At 41.6% G+C, this 16846-nt stretch overlaps 1 protein-coding gene and 1 pseudogene across 1 annotated transcript in view; one reads left to right on the forward strand and one right to left on the reverse strand.

The window, feature by feature from the left end:
- The window catches only part of FIGLA (folliculogenesis specific bHLH transcription factor), a 78865-nt gene that overhangs the window by 42616 nt on the left and 19403 nt on the right, over positions 1-16846 (forward strand). The window lies entirely within an intron of this gene.
- LOC131486132 (large ribosomal subunit protein eL32-like) lies at positions 3701-4682 on the reverse strand (annotated as a pseudogene).

Raw genomic sequence — 16846 nt, forward strand, 5'->3', positions numbered from 1 at the left:
TGGATGGCTTACAACTGTAGATGTATTTGTTCATAGTTCTGGAGGGTAGACGTCTGGAATCAAGGTTTCCATTGCGCCGTGCTCCTTCTGGAGGCTATAAAGGAAGAATCCTCCCTTGCCTGTTCCTGACTTCTGGTGGTTAGCAGCAGTCTTTGGTATCCTTGGCTTGCAGCCACATGACTCCAATCTCTGCCCCCATCATCACATAGGCTTCTCCTCTGTGCCTGTGTGTCCTCTGTGTTTCTTTATACCCAAATCTCCCTCTCCTTATAAAGTCACCCATCGTTGGATTTAGGGCCCATCCTAATCCACTATGAATTATTCTTAATTTTCTACAAATACCCTATTGCTAAATAAGGTCACATTCACAGTTTCCAGGGAGACATGAATTTCAGAGAGATAACTATTCAACCCAGTATGCAAAGTTACAATGTTTTAACTTTTTCTAAGAATTTATATTTGTATTGCTCTAGAAAGGCATGTTTTTTTCTTAGTTCAGGAGAGAGAGAGAAATGCACCTGAAATACTGCTTTCCAATGTATATCTGGTAAAACACTATTCTCAAGAAATGTAACATGAAATAAAAGTTTCCATGGTCAAGAGAATTTGAGGACCCTGTATTCTACCCCCTCTTGAAGCATCATCAGGTACCTAGGACAGAAAATGTTGAGAAAGGTCCTGTAACAAGCACCTGTGTTTATCCTTCCAATTTCAAAGTGATATTGGACAGGAAACACTTCTGTCTGTGTGTCTATATTGATTAAGGGTTGCCTCCACTTCATGAAACAGAAACCCAACCACAGTAGCTTAGTCCAATAGGGATTTATTCCCTTACCTAGAAAGTTCCAAAGTCAGAGTCTGGGATTTACACAGTAGCTCATTATGGCACCAGTAGACTGGGCTCCTTCTATCTCTCTGCTCTGATGTATTCAGTGGGATTCTTTCTCTTGAAAGTTTGCAAACCAGATACTCCATTTCTTATCTCTCAACTACCTTCTATTCAGAGAGGAGGAGGAAGTGGTGAGGGAGAAGGAGTAGCATTTCTATCAGGAAATTAGAGCTTCCAAAAAATTCCCAGCAGATTGATACTTGCACGTTATTGACTAGGACTGTATCATATGGTTGCTTCTAGCTTCAGGGAATGCTGAGAAATGTAGATTTTGGGTTTTTTTAATAAAGTTTATTTTTGAGAGAGAAAGAGAGTGGGGAAGGGGGGGGGAGAGAGAGAGAGAGAGAGAGAGAGAGAGAATGAATGCCAAATAGGCTCCACACTGGCAGCTCAGAGCCTGATGTGGGGCTTGAACTCATGAACCATGAGATCCTGACCTGAGCCGAAACCAAGAGTCGGCCACCTACTGACTGAGCCACTCAGGTGCCCCAGAAACACAGGTTTTTTGTTGGACACATTGTATGTTGGACAAAATTGAGATTCTGTTAGGAAGGAAGAAAGGGAGGTGATATTGTCTAGGCAGCTGGCCATGACTGCCACATACACAATTTCCTATGGCATTAGTGACCAAGAGATCACCCTTGTTAAAAAAATGTGTCCACATGATAGAATGTTTTCTGTAGAGTTCCAGGGTTTTTGCACCAGCCTCCAAGTTTAATCCTACCAAACATTTTAGCTCAGTTCAACCAAAGAAGTTTGAAGTGCTCATACTTGTATGGCTCAATGCTACCCTAAGTGCCTTTTAAATTATTTAATGACTTGATATGTGCTTACATTCCTAAGCTAATTTCATCTTCTTTAATGTGCTCTAATGGTATTTGGAGCTTCCCTCCCTATAACCCCAAATCCCTTAAATATATAGCTGCCAGGTTTAGAGTAATAGAGTAATACATTAGGAATGCATTGTGGAAGCATCGCTGTTTCTTCTGGTCAACATTTAAAGCAGTGAAAAGAGAGGCTCCCACCTTCTCAGAGACAACGGATGCTGCCTTGTGACTTAGGAGAGCCTTGTCAATGCCAGAGTCCTCAATGATCACTGTTGTGGTCACATATTCAAATCACCAGTGGATCTAAAACGCATTCCTCCATTCCCAGGTAGGACCTGCAAAGAAGAGCCTACTAGGAGAAGGAGCCAAAAGGGTCTCATTCTGTCTTTGGTTCTCCCCTTTTACTTTGTGTGATCAGGGAAAGCACACAGGCCAGGGGAAGGAAAGCTCATTAGTGCAGCATAGCCTAGCTTAGCCTGAAGAATACAGCAGACAATAATGTCAAAGAGAAAGATCCAGAGACATAAACAGATTCCAAAAAAGGTTTCCTTTTGATCTCTGAATATGTGACATTTTTAAAAAATGTTTATTTATTTTAAGAGAGAGAGAGAGCGAGCAGGAGAGGGGCAGAGAGAGAATCCCAAACAGGTTCCATGCTCTCAGCACAGAGCCTGATGCAGGGCTTGAACCCATAGACCACAAGATCATGACCTGAGCCAAAATCAAGAGTCAGATGCTTGACCGACTGAGCCACCCAGGCACCCCAAATATGTGACATTTCTTTTTTTTTTAATTTTTTTTAACGTTTATTTATTTTTGGGACAGAGAGAGACAGAGCATGAACGGGGGAGGGACAGAGAGAGAGGGAGACACAGAATCGGAAACAGGCTCCAGGCTCTGAGCCATCAGCCCAGAGCCTGACGCGGGGCTCGAACTCACGGACCGTGAGATCGTGACCTGGCTGAAGTTGGACGCTTAACCGACTGCGCCCCCCAGGCGCCCCGTGACATTTCTAATCTTACTTCTGGAGATAGGTGAGGAGGAGGAAAGGACCCACAGGATAAAGCAATCAGGTCATCAAACAGAATAGGAATGTGCTTTGCAAGTGAGTGCTTAGTGGCCTGGGGAAAACAATCATGGAAACTGAGCTATTCTCCATTCTCTGCTATGTATATAAGGTCTTTCCTTCATTCTGGGTGCAGGTAATCAACCTGGGATGTCAAAACACCTGTTTTTCCTTTCAGCAAAAACATGTCAAGATTTTTAAAAACCTTTAAAACATTATGCCATTATATGTTTCTTTTTTTTAATTTTTTAAAACATTTTTATTTATTTTTGAGAGAGAGAGACAGAGTGCAAGTGGAGGAGGGGCAGAGAGAGGGGGAGACACAATCCGAAGCAGGGTCTGGGCTCTGAGCTGTCAGCACAGAGCCCAACGCGGGGCTCTCACCCACCAACCATGAGATCATGACCTGAGTTGAAATTAGACACTTAACCAACTGAGTCCTCCAGGTGTCCCACTCTTATACATTTCTAAAAAAACACAGGTTACACTGGCCTCATATCCAAAGGCAGCAGCTGAAAGGAACAAATGCTCCTATATGATTTTGGTAGTTGACATACTATACAGAAAAAATTTTTTCAGTTTCTTATCCCCCTAGTACAAGGGAAACCGTTTGTTTATCACAGAATGGTGTTTCAGAAAGGGCACTCTGAAAATTATAAGGGGTTCCCAAGTCACTGACCCAAAGATACTGTCCCTGGAACACAAAATATTGTACAGAAGGTATAAGGAGAAGGGTAATAATGTCGCAGAAGCCAGGATGAGTTTCTCTTGCCTGAGTGACTATGTGGCATAGTGGGTGAGCACGTGCCCTACAGCATTGGATTGTATCTTGAGACTTGGTTTCCTTGTTCGAATCCCTTGTTAAGCTCTTAGTTCTGGAGTGCAGGAACCATTTGCTAAACATTTTTTTTTGTAGTATTAGGTTTTATTAACACAAATCCAACATGCGCATAAGCTGTCTGTCTGTTCCTTTTCTTCTCTGCGCAGCCTGGCATTGGGATTGGTGATCCTGATGGCCAGCTGGGCTGCTCTTTCCACAATGCTTTGTGGTTCTTGGAGGAGACGTTGTGAAATCCCTGCACAGTGAGATTTGTTGCACATCAGCAGCACTTTAAGCTCCTTGACGTTGTGGACCAGGAACTTCGGGAAGCCACTGGGCAGCATGTGCTTTATCTTCTTATTGCTCCCATAACCAATGTTGGGCATCAAGATCTGGCCCTTGAATCTTCTGCACACTCTATTGTCAGTGCCTCTGGGTTTCCGCCAGTTGTGCTTAATTTTGATATATCAGTCTAACTGGCACCAGATGAACTTCTTGGTCCTCTTTTTAACAACTTGGGCTTCACCAGAGGTCTGAGGGTGGCTGTAATGCCCAGTAGGAGATGGCTGCCACCTCCTCAGGCAATGCCAAGGAAAACCCATCTGCTAAACCTTTGCTGTCTCCCAGCACTTAGCCTAAAAGCTGCAAGATGGGTAAGGACACCAGGAAAGAAAGAATGCCCCAGTAAATCCAGCCAGAAACATTTGTCTCAGCAAAAATGTTTGGCTGAGATGCCAATCCAGTAGCTGCAGGCTGTGCTTACTGGTGGGAAGCCCAGCCACTAAGGGGACGGTTGCTGTTTTACAGGTGGGTGTGGATGAAACCTGGAACTGTGGAGTTGTAGGGGGAATCTCAGAGGCCAGAGTGCTCAGTGAGTATCCTAGGATGACACAGCTAGTAAACTGCCAAATAAAGACCTTGACTCCAGGTATTTGGACTTCCAGGCCAGTGATTTCCCATCTCACCCCAGTCTGCAGGGTGGCAGAGTGGGACTGCCTGAATTAGAATCCTGATTGTCCTCACTTACTGGCTGTGTGGCTGAGGACACATCTTTTCACCTCTGTTGCTCGGTTTGCTCATCTTGGTGGGACTTCTGTCATTTGGATCATTGTGAGGATGAAAGGAATGATTGCATGGGGTTAGTGCCTGGCCCCATGGACAGTTTCCTGGTGTTAGCAGCTGCCAGCTCTACTGTCAATGCTTCTCATGTTTGCATTTTCTTCAAAGCCGCAGAATGAGAAGGAAGTTGGGTTGTACGCTAGGAAAATGAAATCGAAGAGAACCACCCGAGAGACACCCCATGATAAATAATTCCACTACCCGCTGACAAGTGTCGTAAGGGCTCGGAGGAGAGGCCTATTAATTCTGCTCAAGAGATCAGAGAAAACTTCACAAAGGGGCTGACATTTGAGCTGGGCCTTACAAAGCAAGTTGGAATATTCCTGCTTGATTTGATTCTTTCTTGAAAGAATCCTTTTGAGCACAGAAACTCTTTTTTATTTATTGGGTGCTATTTTATATGTGATCGTCACAGTTGCAGGCTCCCTACCTCATTATTATTTGAGTTCTGTCAAGGGGATATTTATTATTTACAACTTTTCCTCACCATTTGTATAACCTGTAGATTTAAAAAATAGATTTGCTTCACAATGAATTTAGATTAAATTAGTCCTTGTTTTGGCAGTAATCTACATAGAGAGGTATTTATGCAATATATACAGTTAATTTGTTTCTGTATATATTGGCCACAGATGCTGGGCTCAATTTATCTCCTCTCTGCAGGGTCTTTTGTTGTCCTTGAATACCCATCTCACATATGTCCCTGAATGTGTGCAACTGATTAATCATAAAAATGATGACATTCCTTGGAGTAATTGGACATTATATAAAAAGCATCTGCTGTGCTTTCTCAAGAGGGAGGGCAGGCAATTTCCTAGTCAGCACAGACAGCTGCTCTTCCGGGGGGGGGGGTGGGAGGGGTGTGTGTTCCAAGGCCATAGTGTGGCAGTGGATGGCACATCGCATTTCCCCACTTTGTGCTGGGATGTTAGAAATGCCGCAGGGATGTGCCCTGTGCCTCAGGAGGAGACCAGCCCCCTTTATGTGTAAGCACCATTTCCTATACTCTGAAGACCTTCCCATAGCATATACTTGCTCAGTCTCTGATTCTGTATTTTGTGGCACTGTCTGGAAAAGGGGTGTGGGAATAAGAAACAAAGCAAAGCAAAACAGAACCCAAACCTATAGCAAGAGTAGTGTAGGGGCACTTTAACAGTTCACCTTGAAATCTTAGGTTCAGTTTCATTAACTGATCCAAAGCTTATAAAAAGAGAACCAGAGGGCACATCCAGGTCACCATAAAGTTCTGTTTGATTTTTTTTTTTTTTTTTTGTCTCCTAAACATTCCCAAACCCATGTACTTTTCACCATCTCCTCATGCCCCAACTCCAAGCCTCATCATCCCCATCACCCCATCTGGACACCTGCAGGGCCTCTAACTAGTCTCCCAACACCACTTGTGCCCCGCCCCCTAAGCCCTGCTCTCATTCTTCCTTGTAGTGTTAGCTCAAATGTCTTTGCCACTGGGAAGCTGTCTCAGACCTGCTTAACCAGGTGGCTAAATCCTTCAACTATACGATTTTCTGTCATGGGTGTCTCTGCTAAATAGCAGTGATCACAGGTACATGTACAATGTTTCTGTATTTCTGGTCAATGCCCATTTCTTGTACCAAACTGTGATTTCTATGTTTGCTAGGATGCTGCCTGGTTTTGCTCACCAGCCTACCTTCTACATAGCATTTGCTGATGCTTTTTTTCCACAGTTGAATCATTGGCAACATCTAACAACAGCATTCATTTTTTTTCTCCAAGTGTTCAATTTGGATGGAATTGATTGAACAAGCAACTCAGCCCAATTTAAATCTTTAGTGTTTGATAGAAAATTCTTGTCAGTGTGCTTTTAATATTACAAAATGTCCAATGCTATTAAATTTTTCTTTAGCTGTTACTTCTATCAGATATTTACACAGAGTTTTAAAATGTCAAATGCATGCTGTTTGGAATGTTAAATCCAAATGCTTTCATTGTCAATGTAGAATGATGTGTAAACAGATAATATTGTGAACTAAATTGCCAAATTAAGCTCATTTGATTTATTAAAAATATTAACAATATATGCAAGCTAGGGTACTCTTGTTAGGTTTCAGAGGTGTCTGGTAAGTTTCTTGTCAGAAAAATAAAGTCAGAAAAATTTCTTGCTTCATTTGAAATATTTATACCAGCACCTTGCCTTTAAACAGGTAATAAACTTTAAAAAAAATTTTTTTAATGTTTATTTTTGAGAGAGAGACAGAGCATGAGCAGGGGAGAGGCAGAGAGAGAGGGAGACACAGAATCTGAAACAGGCTCCAGGCTCTGAGCTGTTAGCACAGATGTGAGGCTCAAATCCATGAACTATGAGATCATGACCTGAGCCAAAGTCAGATGCTTAACTGACCGAGCGACCCAGGTGCCCCACAGGCAATAAATTTTGTAATGAAAAACTAATATTCTGGGATTTACTCCTCAAAATATTATGAGGAATTCTGAGAAGGGAATGTTTAAAGAGACGTCTTCATTTGTTTGACACATTAAAACTTTGATTTGAAAAGTATTGCCTCCTTCCTAATAGCTTGTGCTTATCTTCGCCATGCACAAGGATGGCTTTAAATAAGCTACAACCATGCTTTTATTTTATTTTATTTTTTAAATTTACATCCCAGTTATTTAGCATATAGTGCAACAATGATTTCAGGAGTAGATTCCTTAATTCCCCTTACCCACTACAGCAGCACTGTATTTTTGAAGTAGGCTTTTCACTTAATGCATATATGACAAGGTCTGTGGTATAAGATTTAATAAGCTTTTACAAGAGAGCGTGTGTTTTTCCCTCATGGGCAATGTTAAACATGCACTGTCAAACTTAAATATTACATAACTTAAAAAATACATTATGATGTATGTTTTAGATTGAATGTAGCCAAGAACCTCATTTTCAGGCTCATTAGATACATGTTCTATGGCAGAGACTCTAAAGCTATTTTGCCAGGGTTTGCTACAAAGCATATCAAGAACTTGAATGGATTTTGTTGTCCTAGGAGGTGAGTTCCAAAGATAGATAATAGCTACTGTATTTTCTTGTCTTTTGAGTTTTTGTGGCCTTCCTCCTGTTTGTGTCACTGTTGTTCTGTAGCCAAAAAGAGTTGAAGGATCAGTTGGTACTGGCTGAGTCTGACTTGATGCTTCACTTTGAACTTGATCGCTTTGGTCATAAGTATCTCATATTTTCTTTTAAAAGTCTCTCTCTTCAGCCAGCAGACCATTTCTCTTTTTTAACAGTAACTATTCTACTTCCCCCAAAAGAAACAGTATGTATAAATAAAGTTATATAAGAACACCCAACACTTAGATTTGCAATGTCAAGACCTGGCTCTGATTGGAGCTGAGCTTCTCAAGCTGTCTTATTGGACCCAGCACACATATTTGTTGGTGATGGACTTGATGGTACATTTTCATGTGAACAGACACAAACAGGCTTTACTCTCAAAAAATTTACCAGCTCAGAAATAGAAAACATGTCCCAGGACATGTTTTAGGCAGTTCTCGTCTGCAGCAGGAAAGGAAGAATTAGCACAAGGTATTGGTAATCTCAGACATATTTATGTTAGGGATATTAAAAGCATGGCTTATTATAGTCTTTCAAATAGAACAGATGGAATCAAATGCTCATAGAATGACTGATTCATTTCTTTAGAACCTTCAGTGTTCTCAGGATAGTTTGAAAACTTATACAAACCAATATCCTCATTTTAATTGCTGATTGAAGAGATGTCAAAATTGATGAACTGATTTGCCTTCAAGTCCACAACTGGCTGGGGTATGTGGTGGAGGAGCTGAGATTATGGTCCTGACTTCCTGACTCTAGGGTGGTCAGACTGGTCTGACGTGAGAGAAGGGAAAGAGAGAAAGGAAAGTGGGAGAGAAAGCTAGTGAATGCCAAAGGACAATAGGTGGTGATCGCCTCGCCAGAGCTGCAAATGATAGTTAGATTTTTGGCATAGATTTCTTTTAGAGCATTTGTAGGTTCACAGCAAAACTGAGCAGAAGCTACAGAGGTTTCCCATATGCCTCCTGCCCCCATACCTGCTTAACCTTCCCCATTATCAATATCCCCTACAAGAATGTTACATGTGTTATAATTGATGAGCCTATACTAACACATCATTATCGCCCAAAGTCCATAGTTTGCATTAGGGTAAATTCTTACCAGTTAGATTTTAAGTAAGGGCTCAAGCTGGAGGAGGGGCTTGACCTGGCCATGAAAGAAGAGGGAAGGCCTTGATCATTACCACCTACAGAGGTTTAACACACCTGTTGTGCCACACCTTGGGGTCAGGTTGTTCCCCTGGTAGACTGTGGCTCCTTCCCACCTCTCCAATAACCAGTGACACTTTGTGAGCCAGGCCTAGTGTGAGGCAACCATCCAGATCCAGGGTGGTGTGATATGTGATGATGCACCATGAACAGTCATGAAGAAATGTATCTGTTGTTTCCCTCCCCAAAACGGCAAAGCAGAATTGGATCGTTCTCTATGTTGAGAATTTTGCTTCCTGTAGTCTCATTATGCACAGAGCTTGTTGAAATATGATTCTGTCTGGACGTTACCAAATTAAATGCTAACATTCAACACAGATGGGCAGCCATTTTCCAAAACAAGGCCATGGCTGAGTGACACCACATATTCCTCCTTCCCCTTGGTTCCCCCCTCAGCCCCATTGGCTAGGCTGGCTTTGCTCTTGTCCTCGTAAATTTTTATTTTCTCTCTATAAACTGATATGTTCCCATTCCCATTCCCAATTTTCTGTGCTAGCTACTTCTTAATTGACTTGCTAAGAATATGTCTTTATTTATAACCAGCTCTTGGATTAATTATTTCATTATTTTTAATATCTTAATTTCCTTCTTCTTTCCTTAAGCCTATTCTGTTTTTCTAACTTTTAAAGTTGAATGCTTATTTGATTTTCATTCTTTTTTTTTTTTTGAAAGTTTATTTATTTATTTCGAGAGACAGAGTGGAGGGACAGAAAAAGAGGGAGAGAGGATCCCAAGCATGCTCCGTGCTGGGGCTCAATCTCATAAACCATGAGATCATGACCTGGGCCGAAATCAGGAGTCAGATGCTTAACCATCTGAGCCACCCAGGCGCTCCTTCATTCTTGTTAATAAAAATATTAAAGGCTGTAAATTTGTTTCTAAATGTGGCTCTGGCTGCAGCCACTAATTGTTGATATATAGTGTCCCTTTTGTCATTTTAAAAAATAATATGCAATTGCAGTTTAGATTTCCTTTGTGAACAGATGTTATTTAGGGGAGAGTTTTAAGGTTTCTAGGTGGCATTTTTTGTTTGTTGTTAAAAATGTATTACCTAGTTTTGTGGTCAGAGAATGTGTCTTTCTCAATTTTTAGGGTTTATTGGATATTCCTTTGTGTCATGATTTGTAGATTTTTATAAATGTTCCATCAATATGTAGTCTAAATGTCTCTAAGACCTCCTACCCATTTTTGATATGCAGTTTACCTTTCTTTTAATATGCAATCAAAATGCCTCAGATCTCTACTCCACAAACTGTGGGAAGGTCCTTACCTTTCACAGATTCCCCAAGACATTTTGGGAGGAGGGGCTTTTATTTTAGTCTGCCTCTTAGTCTATATTATTGGTGCTTCTGATGGTGGCCTCATTCAGATTATTTGTTATGACAGGCCTATTACACTGAAGTATCAAGCCCCTCCATGACCTCAGTGGCTGAACACAACAGAAATGTATCTCTTGCTCCTGCTGTGTGTCTATTGAGTTTTGGGGAGGGACCTGTCCCATGTCTCCCTCACAGGCTGATGGAGTTGTCACCATCTGGAAACTGCTGGTGGCTGTAGCAGGAGGATGGGTTCTAAAATGCTTCTTCCCAGATGAACTTCTGCTCATATTGCATTGATTACAGAAGGACATAGGCAGTGCTGAGCTGGAAGAGAGTGGGAAACTATCATCCTCTTCTGTACCCAGAAATGGAGGGGAAACAGATACTGGTGAACAAGGGTGTCCGTCATACTTGACAGCTTGCCTCCCAGAGGAGCTGCCCTCTTTGTTAATACATTTGCCCTCACTAAACACTGTCCTTTCTCCTTTATTCTCCCAAAGCACCACTAACACAAGGCTCTTCTGCACGTCAGACTCCTAATCAAAGGATTAGCATAGAGAAGGTATTTATAGTGTAGGGCCAGAAACAACTTTTAAATTCAACTCAGCATCAATGATTCTTGAAATTTATTGGCCATTCTCCATCAGAGGGAATTTTTCATTGTCTGTCTCTTTCTGTAGGCCCCTGTTCTTTGCCGTGTTCTTGTCCCAGTGCCGCTGCCTGTTCTTGCATCTCTCGTCTTTCCCCATTTGCTGTTGGAACACCACTTCTCATTTTTTTGTTACTCTTTCTGCAGGGCAGTTTATCCCTTTGTTTCCCCATCTTCTTCCACATCAAGGTTGATGAGGGTTGGCAAGTAAAAGGAACTTGTTTCCTTTACCCACAACGTTTCTGACATGAAATGTGTGTGTGTGTGTTTTTTTTTCCACATCAACTCCATGATTCCAGTGGGGCATCCGATAATTCAATTCAGTTCTGACACTACAGAGCTGGACTTAGCATCTGATCCAACAGGTCAAAGGCTCAGTCCCACAAGACTACACCCACTTCAGATGCCAGTTGCAAGCCTGGGCCTCTGCTACTTCTGACTGGCTATAAATCAGGGGTTCCCCCAGCCCTTCTTTGCATTTAATAATTTACTAGAACAGCTCACAGAACTTAGGGAGTTACTTATGTCCACTGGTTTATTATATAACAAAGGATATGATAAAGGATACAGATGAACAGTAAGATGAGGAGGTACATAGAGTGAGGTGTGGAAGTGTTTCAAGTATAGGAGTTTCTCTCTCTATGGAGGTGGGGTAGTCTACCCTCCTAGCATGTGGATGCATTCACCATACTGGAAACTCTCCAAATCCTGTATTTTAGGGATTTTTATGGAGCCTTCATCACAAAGACATTGTCAGTTAACTCAGTTTCCAGCTCCTCTCCCTGCACTGGAAGATGAGAGATAGGACTGAAAGTTCTAAGCTTCTAATCATACCTTGATCTTTCCGGTGACTAGCCCCCATCCTGAAGCCCACCAAGATTCACTTCATTAGTGCAAAAGATGTTCCTATAATGCAGGAAACTCCAAGAGATTTAAGAACTCTGTGTAGATGTGCCTTTCATTCCTATCAGTCATAAAATTACAAGGGTTTAAGCTGTGGGTCAGGAACCTGGGTCAAAGACCAAATACTAGGAAAAAAAAGATGTTTCTAGCACCCCCGTTTCTCAGGAGATTACAAGGGTTTTAAGAGCTCTGTGTCAAGAACTAGGGGTAGAGATTAGTATATATATTTATTTCATAGCAAGGGAAGAAGGAACTCACTTTTCACTTTTTAAGAGGGCCATCAAAAAATTTCTTAGACCCAAAAAATAAAAAACAAAAGAAAACATAAAATCCCACTGTCCCCCTGAAGATAAATGATGCTTCTCTTAGAATGAGGAAATGTTTTGCTGGATTGTTTAAGAGGAATTTTTCCCTGTTCTTGGTGCTTGTAGTGAAATTGCTTTCTATAATGTTAATTTGCACTCCAAGTTTGTCACCCAAACCTATTGATTCCTGAGTTTGTATTGTGAGAATGTGGGTACTGAGGGATACATTTAAGTCTAATCAACTTATTCAGGCTTTTTTACCCTCTCGCCCCCCACACACTCATTTTAACCTCTTTAATTTGTTATGCACTGACCAGCATATTAATGTCATCCATTATTATTGAGATCCTGTTATTTTCTGACCGATTCCCAATTGGTTTTGATATATATATGTATGTGTGTGTGTGTGTGTGTGTGTGTGTGTGTATATATATATATATATACACACACACACATATATATCAAAATACATATATATAGTCCAATACTATGTTGTTTGATGCATAATCATTCAATATGGTATTTTCGTTATGGGAACTACTCTCTTCAAAGATAAAAATAGTCTTTGCATTATCTAGAGGTTTTTACCTTGAATTTTGTTGGCTTTGATATAAATAATGCAACACATAGTTTGTTTACATTTATTTTTCCTAGATAGCTAACAGTTTTTATTCATGTTGAATGACATATCTATATCTACGTCTATAGCTATATATCTTTATATAAGTAGCCTTTATCTGATTCCCACACATATCCTATTACAGCCACTTCTTATTTGTGTCTTCAAATCCCTGGCTGCTACGTAGTATTGGAATCCGTGTCTGTCCCCAGCCATGTTGCTTGACTGACACTGCAGTCCTGGTACAGACATACCATGAGAGATGTTCACGGTTGTGACGTGTGTGAAATGACTCTGGCCTCTCAAGGAACAACCTCCACATCATACTGGGAAGGTTGCTAAATTTTCTGGACGTTCAGAGCCAGAAGGCAGGCAGTAGGAGAGGAATAAGACATCACCTTCTATGTGATTTTTCTCTTCACAAAAAGACAAAGACAAGTGCCTGTGTCAGTCTCCGTGTCTCTCTTTTCAATCTCATAGGTCTTTGATGAGTAAATGTTCATCCATTGTCCTGGCTCTAGTCTAATCGTCAGTCTTTGTTTCTGGAGTCTTTATGAGTTCTGATCTGATTTAGTGTGTGAGTCAACATAAGTTCTTAATGAAAAGTTGGGGGAGAGTGAGTAATGGATAACTAGGTAGACACCATCCTAAATTGGAATATTTTATAATATTTGTAATTATTTAAAAAATTCTGGTCATCCATGACCAGATTTTTGTCTTCATTTATAAACAAGTCTCTTAAGTGGTGATTAATTTTCTTTTTAAGTAAATAAGCTATTAGAAATAATCAGAGGCCTCTTGGTGCACTGGACTTTGGAATCAGACGAACCCAGGGCTGGTGTTCAGCTCCACCACTTATTAGCTGCATGTTTCTGAGAAACTTTAATGCTCTGGGCTTCAGTTTCCTTTTCTGTAAAATGGGGATAATGATTTCCACTCTGAAGAGTGGTAGTGACGATTAGAGGCAATTTGTGGTATATTTGCCAGAACTTGCTCTCTTTTGGCCTCAAATGGATGTGAGGAGCTGAATCACAGAATTCTTAAGGAGATGGAATCAGAACAGAACTGGGATGAATTAAATGTTTCAAAATAGTGTCAAGCCTGAAGTATCCTTTTTATAACAGGGGTGGTCTTTCTCTCCTGAATTGTGCCTTTATGAGTATATTGGGTGGACTAATGATTCTGCCTCTCTCCAGGCTGATATTATTTAAGTATTTACTTATTCAGCTAGCTTTCTTTCTTTCTTTCTTTCTTTCTTTCTTTCTTTCTTTCTTTCTTTCTTTCTTTCTTTCTTTCTTTCTTTCTTTCTTTTGAGAGAGAGAGCGTGCGAGTGAGCAAGCAGTGTAGGGACAGAGAAAGAGGGGAGAGAGAATCCCCAGCATTGACATTGCAGAGCCCACTGTGGGTCTCAAACTCACAAACCATGAGATCATGATGTGAGCCGAAATCAAGAGTCAGACGCTCAACTGACTGAGCCACCCAGGTGCCCCTCAACTTTTTTTCTTTTAAATCAAGAGTGGGGAGAACTAGATTCTTTACATGCCCAAAGTCAAGAAAGTCTCAATAAGATTTTCTGAACCAGGCAGCTTCTTGAAAGGCATATGACAAGTTCTAGACTTTATGTAAGGTAATTAACTTATCTCAGTACATAGCACTCTTTCTTGTCTTATTTGTTTAGAAATTTCAACTGGATGTGGTGACAGACCTCTGGGGACTGTTATGTTTATACCATGAAGCCTCAAGGAGCATTTTGCAAAAATACTTGAAAATTATACATCAACATGGTCAAGGAGCTGTCATAAGTTTTCTGTCTGCTTAGTAGGAGCAGAACCAGTTTAAATTTCGCCACAATGGGAGGAGTCTTGTATGGAAACCTCAGCTAGTGTGTGTTGTTTCTATGAAAAAGTGGTTAACTAACACTGTATTTCTACATGAACTAGAGTTAACTTGTGCCAATGATTTTTTAGTGTGGCTTGATAATTGGTGCTCCAGGCTCCTGCCCAGCTGGCCCACCCTTTAACCCAGCTTTTATCCAACCACTGCCCTGCAGTACTCGTTTATGCCTTCATGCTCATCTGGTTCTCCTTCCTCCTTATACAGTCTTTAGGGGATGGGGGAGAAAGTCATTACCATCTATCTGATGTTTCTCAGCCTTTCTGCTCCCTTGGCAGTTGAAGAAGACTCTGGTTTGTGCACATAGGTACTTCCCTTGCCCTGTTGGACCCTCTTGAGGAGGAAAGGCATGACTGCCTAATTCAGCCTATACTCCTGGCTTCTGGGGTGGAAAGTAGGGGAAGAGACAGAGCTTGGAAGGAGAGGTGGGCAGGGTAGGAGAAAGGAAAGCTGAATTGAATGAGGTTAAATTTGTGTAGTAAAGTTGAGGCTGTCAGGGAAGGAGTGAGGGGAAAGAGGGAGGAGGAGGGAAGTAGGACTAAGGCATAGCCACTGGTTCAGGAGAGGAGTTTTGGGCAGTGGGGAAGTTGAGGCTTGGAGGAAAAGGCTTGTGGTAGCTTTGTATGTGAGTGCAGTGAATTGGAAAGGAAAAGGGAGATTTTAAAAAGTACCGCTAGAGACTCTCAATTCTTCCTGGTGTTTGAGAAATCCAAGCAAAGCACCTGAGATACTTTAAACTTTGTGTTGTACAAACCACAACCCCAGGGCTGTGCCATCCCTCCAGGACTGACCTGGGTGTGCAATGAAGTTTGGTTGTGCTATTACACTGTCAGGTGAAAGTCCACTCCTACTGGACAAGGACTCATTTCCTCTGTCAGCTAATCCTTATGTCAGTCTGCCCTCAACATTGTGTCCACTCTTAGGGTTTAATTCAGAGAGTGTTCTTTATTCCCCATTTCTCTGTTCTGGTGTCTTATTATAGCTTCCTTGTGCTGACAAGGACCATCATTGTCAGTGGGATTATTAATTATAATAAGGCAATTGCAATAATTGGGACAGTTGGATAAAGCACCACAGGAAGTGAAATCCCAACTAATACTCTCTGAACTCGAGAGATGAAAATCTTAAAATTCTTTCTCAGGATCACTAAAAAATTGTGAGCACTTTCTGTAGGTGATTTCACAGTGTCTAGAATAAGCATTCATTCATCCATTCATTCATTCATTCAGGAAAACTCGACAGACCCTAATCAGTCCTCATATGTGTAAGCAGTTCTTCCAGGGCTGTGGAGGATGGGTCAGAAATAGATCTGTGGGGCTCCTGGTTTGCAAGAATAGATAAAGCATGTATCCAAATAGGTATAATGCAAGGTAGAGGGTACTCACTTCTGACCATGTGGGCTCAGGGTGTTCAGATGATCAAGCACATGTGTTGTTTTCTGGGCAACCCATGTCCTTAACATGTATAACTTCAGGGTCCCCTTAATTTATTCTCCATGCTTGGTTTCCACAGAGCATATCCCTGAAGATACCAGTCATCCTATCCCCTCTCCTGCCAGCAGGCTGTTCAATCTGTCTGTCTCTGTTTCTTTTCCATCTCAGACTCCCACTTCCTTGGTGGTAATAATATTGTGGTTCTCCTCTCTCCTTCTCAGACCCTGTCCTACTCCCAACTCTCCAAATGCTTTCCAACAGGGGAGCACTTACCCAGACCCTTTACCACAAAAGGCTTTTCTGGGCCCCACTCTCTGCCTCAAGTAGAGCACCAGGTTTGAGCCATTGATGGATGTCAGTGGGCTGACTCTTTGGAGAAATTTTGGGGTTAATGTTTTGGAGGGAAAAGTGTTGGGTGGCATTGGATGGTCAATGCTATTTTCCTAAGCCATTCCCAGTAACGTGGGTCAATTGCTTGTTCTTTGTCAATTGTCTTCTCCCTTTCTGTGTGGATGAACTCAATTCTCCCCCCTTGGATTTGTTTGCATGGGCTGTGCACCCGTCTGGTGGGTTGCTTTGGGCTGTTGAAGGAGCCTCCACTCCACTGGCCAGTGCTAGTGATTTTGTGACATGGTCTTCGGTGTCCCCAGTGGGCAAGAAATGGCGGGCCTCATCGAGAAGTGGGCATAAGGCACTGCTGAAGCCAGACGC

This window comes from Neofelis nebulosa, chromosome 9 (assembly GCF_028018385.1).
Source record: "Neofelis nebulosa isolate mNeoNeb1 chromosome 9, mNeoNeb1.pri, whole genome shotgun sequence".
Classification (NCBI taxonomy): Eukaryota; Metazoa; Chordata; class Mammalia; order Carnivora; family Felidae; genus Neofelis; species Neofelis nebulosa.